Raw genomic sequence first — 16386 nt, 5'->3', positions numbered from 1 at the left:
TTCTCCCCTTGCTTTAGTACTTTTCCACACAAACCAAATTCTTCTTATAGTAATGACTTAGATAACACTCTTCATTTTGAGTAGAAGGGCATGCTATGTTTGTAAAGTTGTGTGTTTTCAATGGTCAATTTTATTTGGTTTGGTTGTATAAACTAGAAAATGGATCACTTGATTAAAGCTCAGAGGAAGGGAGTTGGATTTATGTTCAAGTCCCACACACATCATCTGAAGGGCCTTGCATGCTTTCATAGTTTGGATTACCCTCTAAAATTGTGGAAGATCAATATATTTTTGTTACATTTCCCCTACTGAATTATATACAGGAATGAATTATTATTCCTAGGAGGCTCTTCTACATTTTTAAGCCTTGAGCTTTGTATTCTTGATTTAGGGACAACCAGTCTAGAACAAGATATTGAAACAATTTACAAGCTATTTTTTTGTTTTAATTGATTGGACGATGCAAAGAATACAAGGATTGAGCTTCATGTTTTAGAGTTTGGGGTGGGAGCAGTCATTGTACGATGCTCTAGAGCTACCGTAGGTAACTCACCAAAAACCTGCTCAGATTCTAAACATATTTAGAGATGACTAAAAAGATAGAGATAATGTGAAATATTGAACTTCTTACTAGTTACAAATATCTTGTTTATATGAGGTCAGAAATAATGCAAATGTTCCCAAGGATATGCTCTTGGTTACATGCATATTAAATGTAAGAGAATAAAAAGAAAAGAGAATGCTTTTTATAAGATGCATCACAAAGAAGCGACCTAATGGAATGCAATGATATCAGGGTATAGTTACGGCGGATATGGGAGAATGCCCCGAAACTTCCCATGTTGCTTAAAAAATTATAAGTCATTTTATGATGGTTTGGGAGTTCTTAGAAGGAATGAAGTTGGATTTCCTAATTCTAAAGTTTGATACTTGCTAGAGTTCTCTTAAAACTATAAATATAACATGATAGTTGTAGTTGAATTCATGCTATCCTTTGGTTTAGTTTACTGGCCCTAATTTTTTATGTTTAGATGCAACAATTGTGCCAAAACTTTGTAGGATTTTATAATCTTTTTTGTGTAGGTTGAAAATCTCAATATACATGGAGGTTGTTCAAGTGTTGACTAATTTTGACCTTATCATTAGCAAAAGATTACATATCTTCTCTTGGTAGATGGTATGAGGATGATAATTCTTCATCTAACTCATTGTGTTAGCTTTCTATACTGCACTTTTTACAAGGGTGTTGTGATTTTTTCTCTAAGAGCTTTTGCATTACACATTTGGTTTTGTACATGATAGTTTTCCATGTAACTGCCAAGAATGACAACAAGCTTGCTAATCAAGTATTAATTAATAATATTCAATAGGTATCTATGCTTTTTATTTCTCTCCTAATTTGAAGGGATACGCAATCTTAATTATGCCCCCTTCACTTTGTGTATCTAAATATGTGGTTTTGATACATTAGAAACCATAAATGAAGTTCAGTAATATCTATGAGCGATAAAATCCTAAATTGTATTGATGATGATTACCTGTTCATTGAAAATTTTTGTCATATGGCATCAAATTAAAAACCCTTAAATACAAGGTGCGAAAATCCCCTGTACAACCATCAAAATTCCAATTTGTATAATGTGATCTCTAAGGCCATGACTAATAAACAAACAAAGTAGCGATTGATGCAAAATATTTTCGTTTCTTCAATTTAAAGTTCTTCAAGCTTTATTAAAGTCTCTTACATATGCACATAACCCAAGATTTTCTTGTATTTTGTATGTTACTGATAAAGCTACAGGTAGAACAATTCATGATCAAGAAAGGCTTTCAACAATCACAAAACTTCTAAGTAGGGTTATTAAGAAAGACAGTGAAATATGAAGTGCCAAAACTGTGGTTTGAATTAGTATGACCCACATTGAAAGACCTCTCCATCAAATGATGTTCACCAATAGAGACTTTGAGCAAATGAAAACAGGTTAGTAACAGTTCATAACTAGGATGAGAAAGAATATTCTATGATTATTGTCCAATGTAAGGATAGAGCAAGAACTAGTTACACTAAAGAAGGAAAGTACTCAAATGAGCAAGTCCGAGACTTTCAAATATATATACTTTTTATTGAAAGTTTTTGTCAGATAATAGACTTGCCCCTTGGACCTTTGCGGTACAAGTGCTAGTAATAAAAGGAAACTATACGGTTATAAAAACGATTTGAATTCTGGCAAAACGGTATGAAGTCCCTTTGAGTTCTGACTTTAATTAATAATGCACACCATAATATTTGTCCTCTGCATGAATATGTAATAAAGAGGGTGGCTATAGGCGGCGCATTTGTGCATGACGAACGGCCGTAAAGCCGGGAATTGTTATTAATTATAATCATATATTAGAGTTTTAAGGCCCCTTCAATATTCAGCTGCTGACATGTGGCCAAATACTACGGCTAGAAACGAAAAAATTATAAGCGGTCCAATCATGTTTCACATGCAGGGAAAAGCAACGCATGCCTACAGGCCTACGAACAGCATGTCCAAAGTTCGAATGCTATGGCTCGAAAACGGATAACTATGAGAGACCTAAAATCAATCATTAAAAATAAAAAACAAGCTTTTGGTTTCAACTGTTGCTTTCAAGTCCGTGCCGCTTTTTGTTATAACGATATATGACCCCCACTACTCCCACGCTGCCACTTGTTTCCCAACTACAGGAAATTAAAAGCTAAACAAAAAACTAACTAAAATCAATTTGCTTTCAAATTGAAATTTATTTCGGCGATGTCTACGCAGCAGAATATTTGCACCAGATGTGACGATTTTTTAAATTTATTAATTATTTTAAAAATTATAGAACCACTGTTTTGTTACTTTTAAATTAATTAATAAATTTAAAAAAACGTCACACATTCTTTCTCCTATTTAGCCACGGGCATTTAGTTCGCGCCCGTTACATTCTCCAAAGAATGCGTTGATAGGGAATAACGAATCGCCTCGGTGATTGTACAGCTCGTTCCCTGTGGGTTCTATTAAAGCCCTGCCTCGCTTCAATCGGTAACCATGGAAACTATGCAGAACATAGCAGAAGCCATGTCTCAGCTCCGAACCGCGCAAGACGCTGGGGAGTTATTTGACAAGAAAACTCTGGTCCGACAGCATGAATGTACTGCTCGAAGCCATGCTTATCTGACATCAGGCAATCTCTCTACTGGCATCATGTCCTTGCGAGATCGCATCGCCGCAGAGCCCTCTGCGTCCCTGCAAGGCCTCCGACGCATCCGACTCACGGACCTCAATGTCAATCAGACACACAACGGCAGGGTCCTTTTTGGCACCCTCTGCGTCGACCTCTTCAAAATTGCTGGCTCCATGACCGTGCTCGAGGACGACCAAGGCCTTGCCGTTAGAGTCGGCATCTACAATGTGCCCGCCTCCGAGTCCACCCCTGCGGCACTCCGAGCAAAATACCCCAATGTAGCCAAAGTGGACGACGGCCTCGCTATCAGAGTGAACAACCCTGCAAATCTAGTGACGCTGACGGAAGAAACATCAGCCGTTAATATGGGCGAGTTGGATTTGGAGGAGGAACGCGGCAAGGGCAACGAGTGCTTCTGGAGGCAACACTGGCGCAGCGCAGTGACCCATTAAACCTACTGCATTCGCGCATTAAATGATAGCGAAGCGGCAAAACAGACGGGATTGTTGGCTTACTCCAACCGGGCGGAGACGTACCTGCAGATGGGCGAGTATGAACGGGCTTTGGAGGACTCTAACCAGGGCCTTCAGATTGAACCTGGTCATCTGAAAACTATGTTCCGAAAAGGCCGAGCTCTGGACGGCCTCAAACACTACGCCCAGGCGTGCCAGGTTCTTCAAGCAACGCTCCAGGCTAGCCCCGGCCAAGCAGATATTGATGCTGCTTTGCGCCAGTCGAGGGCTTCTTGTGCTCGGAGCCGCCAGGGGGAGTACGACATTTCGGGCTTCTTGCTCGAAACGGAATCGCCTCGGGAGGTTGTGGACTTCATTGGCGATATGGAGATCAAGATGACGAAGGACCGTCGTGGCTGCGGGCTCTATGCTACCAAGAAAATTAGCACCGGCGAGCTCCTCTTAGTAAGCAATGCCGTTGCCATCGACGGCCAAGGGTTCAGGCCTTTCAAATTTTATCTCACGCCCACAATGGAGGGTTCCTCTGAGCAGAAGACACTCGTAGACGCTGTAGTCTGCGCTGCCGAAGAATCTCAGAAATTGTTACAACAGCTATATGCCCTAGACGATGGTTCCGAACAAGTCTGCGGTTCCACTCCGGCGACCCATTTATTCGATGCAAACAGGCAGGAAACAACAGAAATGCCGCTGCTACAGATTGACAAACAGCGTATCCGAAAAATTGTTTCCCGAAACTCCTTTGCCGGAAAGGCAGAAATGTTGGGCTCGAATGAGGGATTTACTGGGTTGTGGCTGCTGCCATCTTTCATTAATCACTCGTGTATTCCAAATTCAGCCAGACTTAATGTGGGTAAAGCGATGTTCTTGGATGCGGCAAAGCCAATCGACAAGGGAGAAGAAATCACTATTTCGTACTTCGATGCCCTGGCTCCACTCCCGCAGCGAGAAGCCATGTGTGAAGCTTGGGGTTTCAAGTGCAACTGCAAGCGTTGTGAGCGGCCGGAGAAGCCTCTCAGAGGTAGCTTTAAGAGCTTGAATGAACAGTTCGTAGAGTTGCACGACAAGGCTCTGCAAGAAACCAACGACGCAAGGTCGTCAGGACTAGAGTTTTCGACGGATCTCCCCATGTCTGGAAAATTTGTTGAGATTTACGAGTCAATGGAGAAAAAGCTCTTGACGTACCGTACAATGAAAGAGAAGGAAAAACAGTGGATTCAGGCTTCTTATGTGATTGCTTATTGGGCTCGAACGCAGTCGAATGAGTTCTTTGACAAGACTCTGGAGGACCCCATTCCTTCTGGTCATGAAATTCTGCATGTCGTTGTAAACACTGTGTCGGGCGACTTGCGAACCCTTGCCATGGCTGCTCGCGAGCTGGAAGGTTTGAAACATTGGGTTGGTAATAGAGGCTGGGCCGTAGAGCTTTCTACAACAGAAGCTACAAATGCATGCGTGCGAGTTTTCGGCAAACACAGTGAAGATGTTATTCAAGCACTCATACAACGCCATGCAAAGACTGCAACATTTTGAGGTGGGCTAGATGCTACATTTTTGGGAATACTAGGTATAGTCCTTTCATCTGTTATTCGGAGATCATTTTGAAATTGGGTATTGGCAAAATCAATCAGTCCTCCTGTGTTAGTGTGAGTTTATACTTGCAGGCCTTTCATGGCTACGATAACTTTTCAGGATAAAAGCTAACATCGTTCAAGCTTTTCTCAGTATAAAGGCTGACATTCTTCAAGCTTCGTATAACTTTGGGTTGCCGGGGACAGTCAAAATTACTTTTCTTTTCCTCTTTTAAATAGCAGAATTGGTTTTGGAGATCTTATTTTTTTACAATCGTTGTTGACTTTTTTAAATCGTTTTTTCTTTTAGTTCACTTTTTAATATAATTATATATTCCTCCTGTTTTTAATCTATTTGAACTTTAAGTAATGTAGAATTGTGTTCCGTGTATATACTTTTTATTATTTGTATTTTGGAAAGATATGATTTTTTAAAATTTTCTATCTATTCTTAAATAATAGAATATATGTATATTTTTTTAAATTCTATTATTTAGTACGTACATAACAATGACAATTAAAATTAGTACAAAATGTAATTTTTTTTGGTTCTATATTAGATTTAAAATTAGTACAACTTGTATTATTTTTTATTATATGCTTTGGATTCATAAAAAGAGGAATATGTTGTCCTATCATTTTTAATGAATAAATAAAAAACTACTTCATTTTTCTTTTAGGAAAGTTTGAAATAAATGACTTTGATATTTAACTAAATGATTATTATACAAATGTAGTTTTAAAATTAAAATATTTTAACTTTCCATTATATTCAAATTTGAAAAATCTCTTTTCACAATCTTAACAAAGAATTATCTATCTACAAACAACTTTATAAACTAAATATAAAACTATTTTTTTTTCAACTATAGTAAAATAATAGAAGTATAAATTTCACATTAGTGTATATTAATTGTGGTATGGGTAGAAACTTAATTTTTTCTTGAAGTGAGAAATCAAAATAGGAAAAATGTTAATAGAATTTCTCAAAGTAATGTAGTCTCATAGCATTTCATGGTGGAAAGACATGTATGTGCAATGTGTGAGCTAAGACAATGAGCATGAACTATTTTACAAAATAGTGCACAAAACTAATTCATACAATGAGATATTTTAGGTACATACAAAGTTGGCTTGTTTCAAAAGGCTCTAGAAAGCTACTAATTGCCCAATTCCAAAGTGTGACTAACAATTATGAAACTGGAAAGACTATTTCAAAGGACACATTGACGGAAATATTGAGGCAAGTTGTTGGATATAATATTTTAGTGATGAGAAAATTGGTAGTGATGAGAAAATTGGTGAGAAGAGCTTATAAATGCATTGGTTTTGACAGCATGAATGTTTTGATATATGGTCATACTTTTTGGTATAGATGGATAGTTGATGGTGGGATGATTGAAGGATGTGAAGATACAAGGATACCTCAACAAAGCCAATCACATGATTATCTATAAAATTGCATATTTTATTTTCTGGACATGTCACTTGTTTTGAATCATAAGTTAAAATTTTATCCTTGGGTTTGTAAAAAGTTAGAGTTGGTTGTAATATACATTTCAAATATCTAAACTCTAACTTTTGAGGTAGTTGTGAACTGAGCTGCTCTGTTATCCCATAATAGCTTATAAATTCATGAACAATGCATGTAAAATGGGGTTTTTTTTTACTTTAGAATTGAGTAACACTTATGCTAGAATTTTCATGATAAGAAGTTTTTTGGAAAGTGTGTACAAATTTTGCCTTTGGAATAAAATGTTCCACTTATGTTCTTGGTGTAAGAAAATAAGGGAAACTGTGTCCTAGCTCTTTTTCTGAAGTGTGAAAGGGTTGATTCTATTTGCAATTAATCTTTTCATATTATTGTGCAAGTATTCATGAATCTTGAATCAACATTATGCTAATGATCATCTTCAAGTGTCATTCTTGATTGTTTTTTATAGCAGTGTACTTTACTCTAAAAAAATTAAAAAATAAAAACTCATATCTTACGAGGGAGATGCCCCTCTAATCACAGAAGAAGGTGGCATATTAAGGGCCTATCGAACTATTGGAGAAATTTATTTTCCACACATTCTATTGGGCCAAATCATGTTTTTTCAAGTGACAAATCTGTTTGCCAATATATTTTTGCTGACTTTTCCGAGGAAACAAAAATGAAATATTAATTAGTCACCTATGATGAAGCAAGATGGTATTTCTACATGAGAATGTGCTTCCAATTCTCTTGTCGAATCTTGGTTTACAAGATACATAAGAAGATATTATTTCAAGTTTTAACTTTAACACTTTAGCCTAGATGTGTAGATAAAGCCCTCAACAATATCATCTTGTGCATCAAGTTCTAGAAGAACAAGACGAGTTCAAGAAAATCTTGCAAAGAGCTCCTATTGGTCATCATGAAGTTGGCTGATAAAACCTATACCTTCCTTTGAATGAAGGTTGGTGACTTTGTTTTAAAGATTTAATATTGGTGACTCTATTTGAAAGTGTGAACTCAAAATCCTAGTTTGGTATAAAGGAAAAATTGAAAGTGATAGTGATAGCAACAGTGATAATGAATATTGTGTATATCAAAAGAAGCAAGCTTCTAATGAACCCATGCAAGTTGATTTCTTGAAGAGCTTTTATGGTGGCTTATGGCTTGATCCAAAAAAGATTTATCCATCTTTTCTTTGAAATCTACAAAAGGTAGATGAAGAAAATAATAAAGATAATCAAATTTTCACTCAAAAACCAAGATCATTGTGACCAAGAAGTTCTACATGTAAGCATAAAGAAGACTATGTTCAAAAGTATGATTCATGTGAATCAAATTTGGACAATGGTGATCAAGAAATTAGTTCAAAATATGCATCAATTTCTTAATAGAATCATACTCCTAGTGATCTCGAACAAGTTTAGTTTTTGAAAACCTTCTATAGTAATTAAAGACTTGATCCTACTAAACTACACCCTTCACTTCTTAAAAATTTATAAAAATTTGAACAAGATGATCAAGGTGATAATCATTTTCTTGTTGATGGAATATCTTGCTAGAAGAATATTGAAAGAGATCTATCAAAAGGTGCATGCCTTGAAGATGTTCAAGAAGTGAGGGCCGATTTGGTTGAAGACATGGGAATTGAGTATTATAATTGAAAATGAGAATGGGTATAGGAATGGGGAAGGGAATGGAAAATATGTATTCCCGTCTCATTTGGTTCACCTAGAATTTCTTTGAGAATATATTTGTTTGGTTGTACAAAATTACAATGAAGCGAGGAACAAAGTAGTGGATAAGAAGTCATTGTGATCATGTTTAGGACCACTGCAAGTTTATGTATAGATAGTTAAGAGCAGCCACAATTAAGTTCAGCAAAAAGAGGAAACCTGGGCATGGAGGTTTTGGTGATATTTACAAAGGGTTGTTGTTGAAAAAAAATGAGATTATGGTAGTGAAATGCATGTAAAAGGGCTCCAACCAAGGGAAGAAGGAAAACAAAAGCATCTTAGAGATAAACACAATTACTCATCTAAGGTATAAGCATTTGATGCTTGTAGTGATGGTGTCATGAGAAAGGAGAGCTCCTCATGGTTTATGAAAACATGCCCAACAAATGTGTGGTCATTTCATATGGGAAGATTGCAACTTGCAAGCCTTGTGGTAGCTATGCAAATTACCCTCTTGAACATTGTTTGAAGAGTATCGAGAGGGCTATGCAAATAATCCTACAATCGAAATAAATGGGGAAGAGATAACGATGAAAAGATTAACAACCGTAGATTGAATAAGAAAAACAAAAAGATTGATCAGGTACTAGTAGGAAATCATTACCAAGTAGTAGAGAAATGACCGATAGGGACACTAGACCTGATGGAATCATAAAATTTGATTAAGACTGAGAATAGGAAGGGGCCTTTCCAACTACTAGTATTTTTTGGGATTAGATAAAAGGTCATTTTGGGGTATAATGGGAATTTAATCCTATTCTCCATTCTATTTCCATCAACCAAACAAAGAATTAAAAATGTATTCTAATTTTTAATACCCATTCTTGTGGTATTCCAACAACCAAATTGGCCCTAAGTGGAATGGAGAAAGAAGTGTATGTTGAGCCTTGTCATAATATTTGTAAAGATCTTGAGAAGAAAATATAAGTCATGTAATGCCCTACCAGGGAACCCAAAAAGAAATTAACCTAAAGTTTCACTAAGTTTGTCAAACATTTCTTTTTTGAAAGATAATAAACAACAAGAGACAAAATAGCATGAGCAATAATTCACATACATACAACCATCATAAACAAATTATATCCCTTAAGGGTTCCATTACGTTGAATCACATTTAAATTTATTAATATTAAATCTAAAACATAAGCAATATCCACATCATGGAATAATCACAAGTGTGAATCCAATTGAATAATATACAATTACAAAGGATGCCACTTGGCATAAGCGGAGTGCATGATCATCCATTGTACAAGTCACGGAGTATAAAAATCTCAAAGAATATACATCATAAATAAAATATACCATGTTATAAGATCTCTAATAAAACAAGTATAGAACAATAGAATATTATTATCTAATAGAATACAAAATTAGAAAGAAAGGATCATTTGCATAAGGACATCCAGCAACAACATTTGGCTATTGGATCTCAATGGTATAAGTAAAAAGAACTACCACCTAACCTCATGGAACCTAAATGACTCACTCCCACTATGCTAACAAGATAATCTCAAGTCCCAAAAAAATAACAATACACAAGTCATAACCAACATGTAGGTCAAGGAAATGCTGATAGAAAACTATCTCAAAGGGTACCAAGACACAAGTATCATCTAACCCCAGAGGCAATAAAGACACGTAGGAAATCTACTACTTAAGTGGGTAAGTTTCATCACATGAACCAACTCTAAGGTTACCCCGGTAGCCTCTTTGGACTCTAGCCCCCTATCATTTCTATGCAACACCAATATCCTTTCATGCAAATAAGGCATATCAATGAAGAAAGGTCACAACCAAACATCCTCTCTACTCCAATCCTAGCCTATACTAGCACTTGATGCATGGCCAAGGAAAATTCAGACTCTTATTAATTTATTTTAAAACCCATTTAATGAAATTTTATCACTTATTTAAATTAATTACAATAGGTTACCTAGGAAGCCACTCTAGGTTTTGGCCTCCACTACAAGACACTTCTTAATGTACACATAGATTACCTACCTTAGGCTCATAAGAGTACAAATCAAAGAATCATAGTTTTCACCTCAACCCTTTACAAGTGACTAGAAAGCACCTATAGATTAAAAAAAAGTATTCATCTCAATCCTTTACAAGCAACTGGAAAGCACTTAAAACCAATCACAATATGACTAAGAAGTCATACAAGCAACTAGAAAGCACCAAAAGACAACATATCATAATCATCTCAATCCTATACAAGCAAATGGAAAGCATCTAAAGATAAATTACAATAATCAACTCAGTCCTATACAAGCAACTAGAAAGCATCAAAAGATAATTGATTGAAGACTCAAAGGTTACACCAGAAAAGCCACACCATACACTTCATTTCTATACAAGAAATTGGAAAGCATCAAAAAGACAATTGATCGAAAACTCAAAGGTTACATCAGGAAAACACACCATTCACCTCGGTTCTATACAAGCAACTAGAAATCATTAACAAACAACATATCAAATCTCATCATAGAAAACACGTGACATATTACAATGGTTAGGTATAAAAGATCATGTACATAACATTATGATAGAAAAAACCCCCAAGCCTCTAGTAAACATCCTCATTTGGTCAAAGATCTAAGTCAAACCAGAAAACCAACATAAAACACAACATACATCTCAACAGAATTCTAACAATTGCTTTTATAGTTCAATTGGTTTCAAAACACAAAGGTTTGATATGCAAATAGTGTTACATTGTTTCCATTTTCCATAGTGTTGATTTACTAATGTTTTTGAGTTCACAAGAATAATAGATTCAAAAATCTTCTTAAAAGTTAATTAAATATTATTAAATTAAATCAATAATCATTAGATTATTAAAGAGAATAATTATTTATTTATTAATAAAATAACTTTTATTAAATTATCAATGAAATAATTATTAATCTAAAAATAAAAAAATAATTAATAATAATATTAAATAACAATTAATAATAATATTAAATAACATTTAATAATTAATAATTAATATCATTTAACATATTTTAAAGTATCATAAAATAAAATATTTAATAAATTTAATAAATTTAATTTAAATACAAAAAAATAATCAAAAAATTATTATTAAATAGTATTTATGGCCCAATGACCTTAATGGAAAAAACTATCATGACAGTGTCTATGTTGCAATAGCAATAGCGTACTATTGTAAAGGCAATACCTATTGCTACAACAACAACTGCAACTGTCATGCAACCCTTTTATGAGATCTGAGGGTGGGTCGGTGTTTGGTGGCCCCACGCACCATTTACTATTTTTTTTAAAAATGTTTTTATATCAAACAAACAATTTTTTTTTATGAATAGTCCTTTTCTATTAATAAATAATATACTAAGATTACAAACAAATTTGTTCTTTATGACAGACAGACAAATTCATAGCTTACCCCCATTGAAATTGCATTTTCATGTTTACCGATAATATGATATGCAATAAAAATTATCATAGCTAAATATTTACCATGGTAATTTTTATTAACATACTTTTTTAATAAAATTTTCATAATAGATTGATAGAGAAAACACAATTAATAAATAAAATATTGCATTTTCAATTTCAATTTCTTTTCCAAACCCTCATCCTAATTTCCAATCAATCAAACAAAGGTTTCAAAACTAAATTCATTCACAAATGATTCTAAAACAAAGATCAATAAAATTAAAAATGAGGGTTTCATATTAAATCGTTGACAATTCAATAACGGAAATCAAAATTTCTCATGTAAGGGTTTCAACTCAAATGAATTAAAAAACAAATCTATTCAGACATAGAGAAGACATAAATTTTTAAGAATGAATCTACTACATAAAAACCACAAGATTCTACCTAGATCTGATGCTAAAAAAATGAATGCGTAGAACTCACAAGCAATTTCAGCTTCCTTCAAAAATCCTCTTCTCAAAAATTGGCTCCTCCAAACCTCGAGAAATGAATCTTAATTTCCTAATAAATATTTTTTCTCTAAATTAGGGCTTCAATTTTGCAATCACACAAAACCCTTTTCCTTTATTATTTAATTATATTTTAATTTAATGCACAACCTTTTGAAATTTAATTAAAATAATTTTTATTAAATCAATTCATGTCTCTCTTTTATCAAATTACGTGACATTTTTAATACAATATTTATTAATTTAACTAATAATAATATTTAGAGTTTATTATTAAAATAAAAATCCTAAATAATTATCATTAAATTAAATAAATATAAATACACAAAAATTAGAACTTTAATAAAATATTTTAAATTTAATTATTTTATTTTATTAATTTCTTAATTAATTAAATATTATTAACTATTGAATTTTCTTTATAAAATTTCCATTAAATTAAATCATTAAATTATCTTTTAATTTGATTTAATTATAACACAAAATCACAATCGACCCACAAAACCAAATACGAAAACTAATTTGAAGGACAAAGCACAAAATTAAACTCTAGTGTGGAAATCATGAGTTCATGTCACTTGACGAATTCAGATTGGTAAACAACTCCTTAGATTAGGATTTGAACTCAAGAATTATCTCCCCTCTTTTACCATTGAGATACTGCAATAGGGCATGCTCATTCTAACAATTTAGGGAAGTTGATATTTGGTACCTGTAATATGCATAAAATCAATGCATGTACATACACATATAATCTAAACTAAATAGGCAATGATAGAGAGTGGAGCATTGTGTAGATCCTAACTAATAGATGACTAAGACTCCCTCCCTCAACCACATCAAGAATGCCAAACATAAAGTAAAATATACAAGTACACCATCCACATGCAAGTATGGGATAAGTATTCATAGAAACCCCATATAAATCACACATCTAACTATCGTCATGAAATACCTAAAATTAGTGTATACCAGCATCATCATCAAAATAATCTTGAACACATGAAATAACTAAGTAACTCGTCACATAAATCAACTGAATATGAAATGCATCTAATCAAATCTGATAAAGAAGTACTGATAATCATAACACAACCATAAAACTAGCCTAAAAGAATCCAACAATACAATCTAAAAAGTCAACTAGGGATAGGCATTACAAGTCACTCATGAATCTAAAAATAAAGATCTTGAAGAAGAGCCCTCAAAATCCTTTACATATGTGCTTGCACCCACAATTTGAAAAGAATGATGAAGAGAGAATGTCACAAGATGAATCTCAAGTGGTCATTATTCCTAGTTGGTGTCTTGATGCTCTAGATTATGACTTCCTATGTGGAGAAAATCTTCCCATCCATCTATCAATGATCATTGAAGTGGAGAAAAATGTTGATAAAATTCAAGGTACAAACTCATGTATGTCTCCCTTTAACATGTTACTAAACAATGAAGCTTGTGATGATCTTGTGAAAGTTGAGGAAAAATATTAGAGAAGTGGTTTATTATAATAAGTTAGAAGACATTTTTCCATTGTATTCATTTCAAATTATAGATCTTAGCATTGAAACTAAATCTCTATATATGAACAATGCTAATATCAAGAATGAGGCAACTTTGGAAAGGATCCATTCTATGTCTATGAGTAAGGATATCAAAGACCATTTCAAGAAATGTGATGAAATTGAAGAAGTTCATGATAATGGCCAAAGCTATTAAATATTTCCTCTTGAATAAGGTCCTAAATCTTCAAGAAGTGACCCCCTTTTGTAAGTTGTCTAAGGTTGTTGATCATGATTATGATTCATCATTTATATATAGATACATCCAAAGAGGCATTCACTTCTCAAGGTACTATACAAATTGAAAAGGATAATGTTGTATTACACCATTCACATGGAATAGATAGTGATAAAAAGGCCTCATATGAATTTTCAAAAAGATCAAGGTTTCAGGAAGTGTATCCTAATTAGGAGAAGCAAAAGTATAAAGATGAAGTGGATGAGAACCCTACCCTACTAGACCCACAATTAAAATGTAAAGAGAGAGATTATGTCTTAGGATTTGTAATGAGGACCATGATAATTAAAGAAGGCCTCTATGTATTTGAAATGATCCAAGGGCTCCATCATGATAGATCACAAGAAATCCAAGCTGGGGGCTTTCCAAATGGAGAAAAAGACCAGAATGGCATTCAAAAGCTTGAGAATCTAGTACTACAATTCTTTCAAAATGAAGTCAATAATTACACATGACAAGAAGAAGAGCTGGTTCTAAACTCAATTATATTTATTCATTGGGGGTTAGTGGAGTATGTTAGCAATCTCATCATTAAAATCCAAGAAGAAATCTTACATTTTAGTTCGCAAGAACTTGGGAGTTGCCACATGTTAGCTCACCATGGTATTTATTTTCCTTAGCCAGTTAATGGATTTGCATGACTCATCTAGAGCTAGAGCTATCAAAGGTAGAGGATCCTTACCATGTACATATGTTAGTTTGAGAAGTTTTGTTGTATTGGTCTCATTTTTTGTTTTTCTCTAGTTTCTCCTCTCATTTTCCTATGTTCTTCCCTTGTTGACTCTATTTTCCCTATGATAATGTACTTTTTGAAAATAGATTGATGTAAGTATGATAAATATATTTCAATCATTGTTTTATTACTGATGTCAAACCTGCTGCTTGCTACTAAAATAATTTTCTTATATGATTTAAGTACTATCATTTATTTGATTGATGAAGAGCATTTGATCAAATAAGGTAACAATAGCACCTAGAGGAAACATTGAGTTATGATATGAAAAGGAGTACAAGAGTTAGTTAAGATAGTAATATTATAGTGCATTGATAATCTACTTAAGGTTGAGAAGATTGGATTACACTAAGTAAGTCTACAAGAACAAGTTAAATGAAATTTTTTTACCAAACTTGACCGAGTGGATAGTAGGTGCTAATAAAAGTTAGTGCAAGCCAACCTAAAAATTAGTTGGAGCCGAGAAAATTCAATTTTACTGTAAGTCGAGTGAAACATTATAAGCCAAGTAAAGTTTAGTTGATGTTGAGCACTAGTAAAGTTTAGTTCACGCCAAGTGTTTTGATGGTAGATGTTGAGAAGTGTAGTATGTGCTAAGCATCAAAAGCTAGTTAATGTTGAGTGTCAACATTATGAGAAAGATCGAGAATTTGATGAATCTAAGTCAACATGTTTGATTTCTTGGATTGTTTGAACCGTGTGGAAGATAAGATTGATGAGCTGGTGGCATAGAATTCATGGTGAACCATTTTGAGGTGAATACAAAGAGAATTAAAGGAGAATTTATTAGAAGGGAAAGAAATGAAATGAGGGGTATATTCATTGAATCCTACCTAATCTAACCTAATCCTAAAATGGACAATGGAGAATGAATGACAAAAGATCTTAATTCTCTATTTATAGAGATGGTTGCTCAGAAGCAAGGGTTGTCATGTGTGAGAACCTAAGGAAGACAAGGAGTCTAGGATATTGCTTCATTTAATGACCTAAGAGAAGAGACTGCATTGGCAAGCAAAGAAAGAAGGCTTAAGGGTATGAATGCTTAAAGGTTGAACAAGCTATTGGACTTGAAGTGTATGAAAGCCAAGAAAAATGGAGGACTGAAATAGAGATCCATAATCTACAAGTGTGTTGTAAGTTGCTAATAAAAAAAAACCTTACTGTTGTATATGAGCAATGTTAGTATGCTAATAGAAACCAAATTTAAATAAAGCTTCTACAAACTAAACAAAATTCATAAACTTCAAGATAGACTAAGATGAACTCTCAATTGAGAATATGAGCCATTAATGGACTCTCTCAATAAGAAGCTCTCTTGTTGAGTGGCTTTGTCTAAATAGATAGGATGTATGCTCAAGCCTATGCTTCAAAAAGGGCTTCAAATGGAGTTGGAATTTGGATGTGAGTGTATGGTTTTGATGTAAAATGGCTTCTTAAAATGGCATTATGACTTTACTTCATGGATTGTGTTTTATTGCAAAGGGGAAGGA

General features: G+C 33.8%; 1 pseudogene; it reads left to right on the top strand.

The window, feature by feature from the left end:
• Positions 1-3089: 3089 nt before the first annotated feature.
• On the top strand, positions 3090-5198 carry LOC149580220 (methyltransferase FGSG_00040-like; annotated as a pseudogene).
• Positions 5199-16386: the final 11188 nt, after the last annotated feature.

This window comes from Cupressus sempervirens, chromosome 1 (genome assembly GCF_028749045.1).
Source record: "Cupressus sempervirens isolate cs-2001-9-10 chromosome 1, ASM2874904v1, whole genome shotgun sequence".
Classification (NCBI taxonomy): domain Eukaryota; kingdom Viridiplantae; phylum Streptophyta; class Pinopsida; order Cupressales; family Cupressaceae; genus Cupressus; species Cupressus sempervirens.
This window is presented reverse-complemented; position numbering and strand designations above follow the sequence as displayed.